General features: G+C 50.9%; 1 protein-coding gene across 1 annotated transcript in view; it reads right to left on the bottom strand.

Annotated features, from left to right (window-relative positions):
* MYO18B (myosin XVIIIB) overlaps positions 1-6482 on the bottom strand; it is a 307510-nt gene extending 301028 nt beyond the window's left edge. The window contains exon 1 of the mRNA XM_045289537.1: positions 6395-6482. The gene's annotated coding sequence lies outside the window, so the exon portion shown is untranslated. The remainder of the gene's footprint in view (positions 1-6394) is intronic.
* Positions 6483-12569: the final 6087 nt, after the last annotated feature.

Below are 12569 nucleotides of genomic sequence, written 5' to 3'. Positions count from 1 at the left end.
TGTGTGTCTGTGTGTGTCTGTTGGGGGAGAGGCAGGAATTCACTGAAGGGACGAGACAGAGAAGACTGAGCAAACAGTGAGAGCAGGAGAGAGAACTGGGATGTGCTGCAGAGCATCCCAGAACCACAGTCAGTGGAAGCAGAGCCACATCTTTGTCCCAAGGAGACACTGAGCCAAGAGGAGACAACCCACGGCCATGGAATGGATTCAATTCTGACTCATAGTGACCCTATAAAGGGTTGCTGAGCTTGTAAATTTTTCTAAGTGCAAACAGGCCCATCTTCCTCCCAGGGAGCAGCTGGTAGGTTTGAACCAGCAACCTTGTGGTTAGCAGCCCAATGCTTAGCTGGGAGTTTCAAACTGCTTCTGAGTGCTTAACAGTTGCACTACCAGTGCTCCTTCCACACAGGGCTAAGGGTTATCAGAGCAGACAATACAGAACACTCCTATCATGGCAGAAAGTTCTACAAGACCATGCTGGCCTAGGACCCAAGGATCCCTGGTGCATCGTGGGTTATGCATTGGAGTACTAACCACAAGGTCAGTAGCTCAAACCAACTAGCCACTCCATGGGAGAACAATGAGGTTTTCAGCTTCAATAAAGACTGACATCCTCACAAACCTATCTGTGCAGTCCCTCTGAGTTGGAATCCATTCAATGGCAATGAGGTTGGTTGGGGTGTGGGGCTAGAACAGTGGCTGTCAGCTAGAGTGATTTTGTCCCCAAGGGAGATTTTGTGACATCTAGAGACATTTTTGCTCAAGTAGGAGTGCAGATGTTATTGCTATCTAGTGGGCAGTGGCCAGGGATTCTGCTCAATATCTTACAATGGACAGAACAAGCTCCCACACAAAGAATGTGATTTGGCTCAAAATATCAACCTATAGTTCTGAGGTTGAAAAACTCTGATCTGGAAGAATCATGGCACATTGAGAGGAGAATTAAGGGAGACGTAGGATGTAATGGTTAAAGGTGTGTGTCAATCTGGCTGAGCCAGAATTCTCACTGTTTGACAGATGAAAGAGGGCCTCCTTGGGGGTATGACTTGCTTTCAGTATATGCAGACACTGGAAAACTTGCTTGCTTTTTGCCAAATGTGGATCCTGTATCTGACTTGTAATCTGACTCCAGGTTCTTTGGACTTGACCCAGCAGCCTGCAGCATTCCCTGCCAATCCTGGGAGCCATCGGCAACCTGCCATCTTACCTACTGACCTTGAATTTATTCACTTTTGCAGTCAGCAGCCTGTCATCTGACCAGCCAATCTTGGTTTAATTAGCCCCTGCAGCTGCAAGAGTCAGGAGAAGCCTCCAGCCTGACACCTGACGCATGGGCTTGGAACTTGCCCGCCTCTACAACTGTGCGAACCATTTCCTTGGGATAAAACTCTGTGTATATATACATTTATAAGCTTCTCTGATTTTGCTTCTCCAGAGAACCTAGCCTATGACAGAGGGAGAAGTGACCTTTTCTCAAGAAAAATAAATGGATGTTACATAGAAAATAACAACCACAGCCAACCAGTTGCTGTCCAGTAAATTCCAACCCATGGCTGGCCCTATGTGTGCCAGAGCAGAATCGTGCTCCATAGGACTCTCTGTGGTTTTTTGTTTGTTTGTTTGTTTGGGGGGGTGGTGTTATTTTTAATAAATTGCCAGGCCTTTCTTCTGAGGCTTCTCTATAGACTACAACTGCCACACCTTGATGTGGAGAGAAATGAGAAAGCGAGTGGACTCTGTTACCAGAAGAAGAGGCTACAGAGTCATCGTTTTCAGACCTATCATTACTCACTCGCTGCGCGACACAGGACGAGTCACTAAACCTATTTGGTGGATCCAGGGAATAAATGATGGTAAATGGGCCTGTACTGACCCGCTGAGATGGGGCCACATAAGCCACATTTTAACAACCCGCACTGTTTGCTGTTGTTGGTTCACTGGTGGAGGTGGTGTCAGCTGTGGGTCTGACTCGGGAGTCTGACTCAAGGACCTTCCATGTGGCACTAACTGCTCCCAGATTTTTCCAGACAGGTTAACTGCAGATCATTGGGCCTGCTTGCAGAGGCACCTCCTGGAATAGTTCAAGCCACTCGATTCAGGAAGTAGTCAGGCAAGGACTTCTGTATTGTTTTTTGCTGATGGGGGCTACTGCTTTGATTACAACCCCGAGCAACTCTGTGGACCAGTGTAGGACTTTCCCAAGCATGTTCTTGGCTGCGTACTTGTTCTGTTTTATTTTAACTTTTTATTTCAAATTGGGTGAAGGCTTACAGAGCAGATCCACTCAATAATTCAGGCACAGTTTGTTCTGCCATTGGCGGCCACCCCAACAGTGGAGGATCACACATCCCATGTCCTCCCTGTGTTTAGGGAACTCCTCATCCAGCTCAGATTCTTGGGACCAGATAGCCAGCACTTTCTCCCCTGGAGCCTCGGGGTAGGTTTGAATTCAAACCCCAAACCAAACTCATTGCCTTGAGTCAATGCTGACTCATAGGAACTCTGTGGGACAGGGTAGGACTGCCCCTGTGTGTTTCTGAGACTGTCACCCTTCACAGGAGTAGAAAACCCCACCATTCTCCCTCAAAGTGGCTAATGGTTTTGAACTGCTGACTTTGCAGTCAGCAGCCCTACACCCAACCCACTAAGCACAGAGCTAAAAACTAAAAATCATAAATTCAGTGCCATCAATTTGATTGAAATTCATAGGGCCCCTAGAGGATGGGGTAGAACTACGCCTTGTGGGCTTCCGAGACTTTAACTCTTTATGGAAGTAGAAAGCCTCATCTTTCTCCCTCAGGGCTGATGGTGATGGTTTTGAACTGCTGACCTTATGGATCACAGCCCAAAGCATAACCACTAAGCCACCAGGGGTTTAAACTAAGTAGACTAAATATACCAACTTCTAGTGCTAGGGCTCAAGCATAGGAACAATATGAGGACGGTGCAGGACCAGGTGGTGCTTCATGTTGTTGTTCATAGGGTTGCTATGAGTCAGAGTCAACTCAATGGCCCCTAAAAATGCTAGGACACCGAATTGTGGCTTCTTTCACTCTCTGCATGACCTTGAGTCCCTTAAGCCCCACGTCTCACTTTTCCTTCTGTAAAATGGGCTCATGACTCAAGCCAAAAGTTACAAGGGATATTAAGAGTGAATGAGACATCTTATCCCGCTGAGCTAGCCCTCCCTCGCTCAACCTGCCAGCTAGTCCAGCTGCCCCCCCTGAAACTGAAACTCGAACCCTGGCTGGTATGCAAGGAACAGCTGAAAAGTCACTCCGTCTTTGGTGGAGAAAATTCTCTGAGAAGCCTCAACTTTGACATTCCTGCTCCCAGAATGTGAGAACTGGCCGGGTGATGGGATCCACACTCGGCTGGTTCTTGGCTCTTTCGTGGCTCAGAGCAATAGGAGTATATCTCCAGGGTGACTCTTTTTTCTTTTGTGAGCTCAATGGGGTTTGTGTGTTTCTAAATGGCAACAATGGATGGTTTGGCTTCAAAGCTAGGCCAGGGAAATTGTGTTGGGGTTCCTCCAGCCTCCACAGGTCTAGTAAGTCTGGATTCCTTCAGGAATGTGAAATCTTGAACCATGCAAGTTTTCTCCATTCCTACAGGATCTGCCTGTCGTGCCCTGGATCCAACCGTCTGGTAAGGATAGCCAGGCACCACTTAGTTCTTCTGGTCTCCTGTTAGAGCAGCGGTTCTCAACCTGTGGGTTGCAACCCCTTTGGGGGTCGAATAACCCTTTCACAGGGGTCGCCTGATTCATAACAGTAGCAAAATTACAGTTATGAAGTAGCAATGAAAATAATTTTCTGGTCAGTCACTGGGGGAGGGGTGGGGAGGGAGGGAGTGTGAATATCTTAAAAAAAATAAAAAAGAAAGAAAATAATTTTCTAGTTGGGGGGGTCACCACAACATGAGGAACTGTATGAAAGGGTCATGGCATTAGGAAGGTTGAGAACCGCTGTTAGAGGAAAGCAATGGTTCATGGAGGCAAAAATCATATTTCTTATGAATCATTCAGCATCATGGGGAATGGGATCCAAAAAGGGATGGGGCTGGGTAAACCATGCCCTGGGGGAGTGGTGACTCAGAGTGAGCCGATGGTGTCACTGGGTCCCTCAGGCTGGATGGCGTGAGTGCCGCAGAGGGAGATCGACATGGCCCTCATGGGTGGGTGATGCCCTCGTCCACTAGATAGTCTGCTGACCTTGCTTGAGTCAACAAGTTCATTGTGCTTCATCCCAAACTTGACTGCAGGTTCCCCTTTGCTTCTGCGGCTTGGCGGAAGGGATGGCAAAGGTTTAGAGGGTGGGCGGTGGGATTCAGAAAATCAGGCTGGCATTGCTAATCAAGCGGGCCATGCTGACGCCCAGTCTGGAAGACAGGCAGCTGTTCTGACCCCATGGTGCCACTGCTGTGCTGTGTGTCCTCAAATTGTTCCCCTCTCTGTGTCCAGCTGTGAGTAGATGAGGGGGTGTTGGCAATACTCTGGGAGCCTAGCCCACCATCCACTTGTCTCTTACTCACCTCTTCCATTTCTTAAATAGTCTCATTCTGCATAAATTCTAAAAATCCCCCACCCCCCACCTGTCCCTTTGTGGTCCTGTGTCAGTTTGTGGGTTGCTGGAAGCTAGGCCTCTAAGGATTTCAAGTACCAGCACACTCACCCATGGTGGACAGGGTACAGTGAAGCATCTTGGCCTTGAGAGACAGGCAAGAAAGGACTGGTGATCACCTTTGGAAAATTAAGTCAACCTGAACCTGTGGGTCACAGTCGAATGTTTTGTCAGTAACTCACTGCCATCCAATAGATTTTGAGTCAGAGAGACCTTATTGGCCAGGGTAGAGCTTCCCACCTGTGGGTTTCTGAGAGTAGAACTCTTGAAGGAAGCAGAATGCCTCCTCTTTCTCCCGAGAAGCAGTTGGTGGGTTCCAACCGCTGACCTTGTGGTTAGCAGTTCCACGGGAAGATGAGCCCTCAGGGTTGGAAGGCACTGAGAGTGTAGAGTGGTTTGGAGCCCGGCCTTGGTGAAGATGGTGCGGCAGGGGTTTCATGCCCCTGTATGTGCGATTGCCACACGTCAGATGTGACTGGACACCATGAGCAAAATGGAAGAGCAGGGGTTTGTGATGCAGCCCAGCAACTAGCACCTGCCTAGTGGGGGCCACCCAGGGGTTGTTCTCGTCTACCCAGTGCCTGGGAAAAGGGCCGCTCCGCCCTGGCGCTGTGGAACCGCAGCCAGTATCCCCCTTCTCCTGGGGAAGACAAGCTCACTTGGGAAAGGGACCCATCTCAGTAGCGGTGCCACTGGAGGTGAGCCTGTCTACGGAGAGACCAGCAGGGCCCCATCACCACCTTTCCTCCCTCCTCCCTCCTCCCTTAGCCACTCTGTTCTAGAACCCATCATTAGGCTGCTTGCCCCTTCCCTGTCTGCTCTCTGGCACCGGCCTGACAGTACTGCCCAGGGGCAGGGGCATGGAACTGGGGTCAGAGGTGAGGAGTGTAATCTCATTTTGCCCTAGTAGACCACGCCAGCTTCCACAAGCGGGTCAGTGCTCGCTGGCCACGGGGAAGGGCACACTTATCCCTGCCCTTTTAGCATGGCCCCTGAGGAAGGTAAGGGAGAGAGTGGCCCGGGCCCCAGCACAGGGGAGGCCATGTCATCGGGAAGGATGGGGGCTGTCCTGCAACGGGCCTGAGGCCTGTGTGAGAGCCCAGAGTTCCCCCTCCCCTCCCCCGCCCCACCCCCACTGCTCCCCCTACAGAGACCTGGGATCTCCTTCATTCAAAGAGACACTGGTATCTGGTGGCAGCAGGGCACATGCCTCCTCTCAAAATCACAATCCTCAGCCATGAATCACCACTCTTTCCAACACACACACACACACACACACACACACACACACACACACACACACCACCAGCACCACCACCACCACCACCACCCAGCACATGCACACGGGCATGCTGTGTTTAGAAGGAACAAAGGCGTTCAAATGCAAATACCTCCACTGACCTCCACAGGTGGGAAATGTTAAGTGTGGCTCCCTGAAGATCCACTGAAAACTACATACGCAGACACCACTGATCCAATGTTAACGGGGAAATTCTAACCCAGAAAGTCGACTGGCTAGTTCCTGAAGAAACTCTTTTTTTCTGTAAAAAGACAACCGGCTGGCCCAGGGTGACCCCTGAAAGGGTGGCTCCTGGCATTTGGTCCTGAAATCGGTCAACTAAACAATTCTTGTGTTTTCAAAGCAGAAAGGCACGCAAGAAAAGGTTTGCTCCCTTCTGGAAAGGCCTAAAGCCGATCTCCAACCCAGAGGCCCGCTGCCCCCGGAGCCCCCGAAGTACAACTGGCTAATGGCAAGCCCTAGCTCACAGTACCTTCTCCACGCGAGGTCACGGTCACAGGAGCTGCCGCCACCCAGGAGGGCTCCCCAGTGAGCCTCTGCACTGCCCCACCAAACCGAGACAGCAGGGGCCCCAGGAGCGCAGTGGGAGCAGCTACCCCCACCGCAGGCTCACACTTGTCCCTGCCCAGGCCCCTCCCCTTGCCCAGAGCCAGTGTGATCCCAGCAGCTGAGTTGACAAGTCATTTCTATAATTAGCGGGTGAGCCCTGGCTCTGGCCAGGAGTAGGCAGCCCAGGGTGGCCGTGGACCAGGGAGCTCTGAGTATGGACATATATGGTGGCATGAAGCAAGGGAGGGGACGGTTCTGGATGCAAGCACATTCTCACCCGTCAGCCCCTGTCCCCTGGCAGGTCGCATTCTGACAGGCCCAGGACTTGGAGTGGGGGGTGGGGGGGTTTGAGGAGGAAGTGTGGGGGAAAGCTGGTGGGTCCTCTGAAGAATTGCTGGCCCTGTGGGGAGGGCCCCGCCTGGATAGAGGTGTTCGGGTGGGGGTGGGGGTCAGGGGTGTGGCCTCCGGTCAAAATAATGACAGATAGTACAACTGACCCAGAGGGGTTCCGAGGCTGTGAATCTTTAAGGAAAAGTGGCCTGGTGGTCCACCTTGCTAAGCGTTTGGCTGCTACTTAAAGGTCAGTGGTTCTAACCCACCAGCTGTGCTTCGTGAGAGTGGTGAGGCTGTCTGTTCCTATAAAGCTTGGCAGCCTAGGAAGCCCTAGGGGACAGCTCTCCTCTGTCTAAGGGGGTCGCTGTGAGTTGGAAGGGGCTCAAAGGCAGTGGGTTTGTATTTTTAGGCTGGGGCCCTGGTTGCTTAGTGATCACCTTGGGCTGCTCTCTGCAAGGTCAGCAGTTCCTTGGGAGAAACGATCAGCCATTCCTTGGGAGAACAAGGAGGCTTTCTCCTTCCATAAAGAGTTACAGTCTCGGAAACCCACAGGAACAGTTCTACCCCATCCTACAGGGTCCCTATGAGTCAGCATCAACTTGATAGCTGTGAACTTTTGTTGTTTTTGAGTAGATAGATAGATCGATAAATAGCTACTTTAAGTAGATAGATAGATCGATAGATAGATACATGGACTATCATTGGAAGATAATAATGATCACAAAGAATGACATTTTAGTAGCAACAGGAAATACTGTCCTCGGAACCATCAGTCACAGGAGAAGGAAAGATCCCACTTGGCCCAGGGACAATGCACAAAAGGCCACAGGGGGAATGGAAACTGGAAGCCCCCGGAGGAAGTGGGAGGGGGCTGTGGCATTGTGTGTGTGTGTGTGTCGGGGGGGGGGGGGGTGGGGGGGTGGTACTGGTGTCAAGTTGCCAAAGGCGTGGGAGTTGGTGGATGCCAAACCAATTTTCTCTGTCCACTTTCACCCAAATTACCATCAAATGTTTTCTAAAAGAATGTATAATCACTACCCAACTAAAATCAATCTTGATGATTTTTCCATTCCCTTGGTGTCTTTAACACAGATAACACAAATTGGAGCCACATCATCGACTGGTCCCACCACCAGAAAATAAAAACCACACACACGCAGTGCTAATGCCTGCTCACACCAAAACAGCCACTGCCATCACTTTGATGCTGGTTCATAGTGACCCTACAGGACAGAATAGAATGGCCCCTGTGGGCTTCCGAGACTGCCAACTTTTATGAGAACAGAAAGCCTCATCTTTCTCCCTTGGAGGGACTATTGGATTCAAACTGCTGACTTTGTGGTTAAAAGCCCAATGTGTAACCACTATGCCACTAAGGCTCCATCGTGGACCTTAAAAACATTGCTAGTTGCCAAGAGTCACCCTGACTTACAGTCGTCCTATGGACAATACAAAGACACACGTCCAGGGCCCTGTCATCTCCCACGGTGGGTTCTGGATTGGCCTCTGATCCACAGGCAGGTTTTTAGGATAGATTGCCAGGTCTTTCTTCCTAGCTCATCTGGAAGCTCCACTGAAACCTGTTCAGGACCCACAGCAACACACAGACCTCTGCTGAGAGAGTGGTCACAACTGTACCTCAGGGGCATGGGCCTGGCCTTGAACTTGGGCCTCTCTCATGGGAGAAACTGTGTGTGTGGAGGGGCTGAACAACAGACAATGGAGATGTTTGCACAGCAGGGTTGATGGATTAGTGCCACTACTTATAAACACTACAAACTGGTTAAATGGCAAATTTCATGCTGTTTATATTTGACGACAATTTAAAGAGAGAGAGATGGAAGTACGTGGTCCAAGGATCCCTGGTAGCTCTGGGGGTTAAATGTTGGGTTGCTAACCAAAAGGTAAGGGAATCAAAGCCACCAGCTGCTGCTCAGGAGAAAGACGAGACTGCTTGCTCCACTAACAATTTGTAGTCGCAGCAACTCTGAGTTTGATCGGCTCCTTAGAAGCAAGGATGGCAAGACTTCATCTCACACACTTTGGACATGTTGTCGGGAGAGACCAGTCCCTGCAGAAGGACATCATGCTTGGTAAAGTGGACCCAAATCTGCACTCACTGCCAAGGAGTGGATGTGGACTCACAGCCCCCAGTAGGACAGGGTAGAATTACCTCTGTGGGTTTCCGAGGCTGTAACTCTGTATGGGAGTAGAAAACCCTGTCTTTCTCCCTGGGGGTAGGTGGTTTCGAACTGCTCACCTTGAAATTAGAAGCCCAACTCATAACCATGATGGCACAGGGGCTCCTGGGTGAAATAGAGGGCCGCGGATGAGAGGAAGGCCCTGGACAAGATGCACTGACACCGTGGCTGCGGCAATGAGCTCCTGCATAATGGCAATGGCTGTGAGGATGGCTCAGCATCAGCCAGTGTTTCTTTCGGTCGCACTTGGGGTCACTAGGGGTCAGGGTTGACACGATGCACCTGCTAACAAGAGTCCAAATTGACTCCATGGCAGTGCGTTAGGGGCTTCGTCAGCCATGCAGGTCGCCCAGTACATGAAGGTGGAGCCAGGATTGCAATGTCAAGTCCAAAGGTGACCTACTGCCTCCCGAAAGAAGCAAGACAGGAAAGATCACCCTTTGCTCTTCTTCCCCCCTGGCTACCAGTGTTATTCCCCGCTGGGGTTTGGGGATTCTCATGCAATTGGCAGCTCTGAGAAAGACTAATTGGAGCCTGCTTTGGCAATGGCTGTCTACCAAATACACTGGAGATGGAGGCGTGTCCCCAGGGTCCTCATCGGAAGGTGGCTGTGGACATCTTTCTCAGCTCTTCTGGAAGACACAGAAAACGACAGGTCCCCAGGAGTGCTTTTCTCCATCTGAAAGGGGCAACATGAATCCGCACGGAACCAGATCCTGAAATGGGAGTAACCGGTCTTTCTGTCCCTGCAGGACAGAGTAGAGCTGCTCCCTCAGGTCTCTGAGACTAACTCTTTACAGGAACGGACTGCCTCATTTTCCCCTCTCAGAACAGCTGATGGCTTCAAACTGCTGACCTGTTGGTCAGCACAAAGCTTGACCCACTGCCCCACACCCAACTCACCAGGGCTGTCAGTGGTCAGAGGGGTTAAAAAAAGGAAGACCCTCCATGCGATGGATTGACACAGTGGCTGCCACAATTGGCTTACAAGGAACAGCCCTGGTGAGGACGGTGCAGGATGGGGCGGTATCTCATTCTGCTGTGCATGGGGTCGCTATGAGTTGGAACTGACTCAAGGACACCTAACAACCGTTTTAAAGGGGGAACTTGACCTTGGGAGCAATTCTCTGGGTCCAGGTTGGGGCTCTCCAGGTGGAAACTTGACCAAATGATTTCTTGTTGTTGTTGAAAAGATAGCCCCAACCACTAATGTCTGAGAGTCAGGGATTCCTCTGAGAACTCTCATGAATCTAAAGGGTGTGAATGAAGAAGCAACGGCTCTTAACTGACCCAGGAAAGAAGGGTGGACTTTTCCCACCCCTAAAATGGAACCACCCAAATCACACTGAATAGCACAAGAAACCCAAGATCCCACTAGCATCCAGTAAAAGAACAGGAGCCCAGGTGACAGTGGTTAACCACTGGGCTGCTCACTGCAAGGTCAGCAATTCAAAACCACCAGCTGCTCCTCGGGAGAAAGACAGGGCTTCCTACTCCCATAAAGAGTTACAGTGATGAGAAATACAACTTTCCTCTAGTTCCTAAAGGTTTCCTCCCCGCTCCCACTACCATGACTCGAATTCTATCTTGCAAGACTGGCTAGACCAGAGGAGGTACACTGGTACAGATAGGAACTGAAAATACAGGGAATCCAGGACGGATGAGCCCTATAGGATCAGTGGTGTGAGTGGCAAAACAGGGAGGGTAAAGGGAGAATGGGTAGGAAAGAGGGAACCGATTACATGGAACGGTGTGTGACCTCCTCCCTGGGGGACAGACAACCAAAAAGTGGATGAAGGGAGACGTTGGACAGGGCAAGATATGACAAAATACCCATTTATAAACTATCAAGGGCTCATGCGGGAGGGGGGAGCGGGGAGGGAGGGGAAAAATGAGGACTTAATGTCGGGGGTTTAAATGGAGAGAAAATGTTTTGAGAAACGTACAAATGCGCTTTACACAATTGATGTGTGTATGGATTGTGATAACAGTTGTATGAGCCCCTAATAAAATGTTAAAAAAGAAAAAAAAAAAGAGTTACAGTCTCGGAAACTCACAAGGGCAGTTCTACCCTGCCCTATAGGGAGGGTCACTATGAGTCAGCATCAACTCGATGGCGATGAGTCGAGTTAATGAGCCCTGGCGGTGCTGTGAGATCAGCATTGTACTGTGAGCGGAAAGGACAGCAGTTCAAAACCACCAGCCACTGCAAGGGAGAAAGAGGAGGTTTTCTACTCCCATAGAGTCACAGTCTCAGAAACCCACAGGCACGGTTCTACCCTGTCCTATAGGGATGCTGAGTCAACATCCATTTGATGGCAGTGCGTTTGATTTGGTTTTTAATAGTAAAAACAGAACCCAAACTCCAAACCCATAGCCAACAAGTCAATTCCAACTCAGCGTGACCTTATGGGACAAAGTAGAAGGTCTCCCTGGGGTTTCTGAGGCGGGCCATCTTTAAGGAACCAGAGGGCCTCACCCTTCTCCCTTTGACCTTGCAGGTGGCAGCCCACTGCTTTCCCCACAGCTCTGCTAACTACCCAGCTTTTGTGGGAGGAAGATGAGCCCGGGAGGGGAGCCCTATGCACCTCAGCTGGGTCTGTGCTGATGGCATGCGTCCAGCTAGGCCAACCACCCATGACTCTCAGCCTCCATTTCCCAGTTGTAGTCGCCGTTAACAGAACCAGACCTCAGCCCTGGGCTTCCTTCCAGCAGGCCTCGGGGAGAACCCCCACCTGCATGGGCCTCCAGTGGGGTCCCCTCTGTGAAGTGCCTTGCCGCAGTTCTGTGGTCAATGGCGGGTGCTCAGAGGAAGTTTGCTGGTTGACTGAATGACCTAATGTAGGCCTATGAAAGCTAGAAGGTGCCACTGAGGGTCTCTGCCCTGCCCCCTCTCTGACCACCTTGCTCCCAGTGGTCTCATTCATGCTAGGCTTCTCTTGTTCAAATGCCCCAAGAACCTAACCCTGTGCATTCCCTTTTACTACTGGTGCTTACTAGGTCTACATTGCGCATGGCTGGCTACTCGAATCCGTTTGTCTGCGCTCTCCCTCCAGGGGGGGCGGGAATGTAGACCCTGGAGCTGCTCAAGGCTCGCTCAGAGGCTGCTCCTGGAAGCAGAGGGAGAAAGTTGGCCCAAGCTAAGGCTTAAACAACAACCAGAAGCCCGATGCATTGCTGTCGAGTCAATTCCGGTGCACAGCGACCCTGTGCTGTTGTTAGGTGCCATGAGTCCGTTCTGACCCATTACACCACCCGGTCCTGCCCCATCTTCACACTCCTATGTTGGAGCCCATTGTCGCAGCCACTGCGCCCATCAAGGGTCCTCTTTTGCTGCCCCTCTACTTTACCGAACAGGATGTCCTTTTCCAGCGACGAGTCTCTACTGATAACCGGTTCCAAGTACAGGAGACGAGGCTCACTATCCTCGCTTCTAGAGGACAATCCCACTGGTTGTTCTTCTTCCAATACAGAGCTGTTCCTTTTTCTGGCAGGCCACGCAACATTGTTGAGTTAGTTAATTGTGCCATCCTGGCCGATAATCACATGTGGGGCTAATTGAAA

This window comes from Echinops telfairi, unplaced genomic scaffold (assembly GCF_000313985.2).
Source record: "Echinops telfairi isolate 266 unplaced genomic scaffold, ASM31398v2 ScPeMD7_29;HRSCAF=101, whole genome shotgun sequence".
Taxonomy (NCBI): domain Eukaryota; kingdom Metazoa; phylum Chordata; class Mammalia; order Afrosoricida; family Tenrecidae; genus Echinops; species Echinops telfairi.
This window is presented reverse-complemented; position numbering and strand designations above follow the sequence as displayed.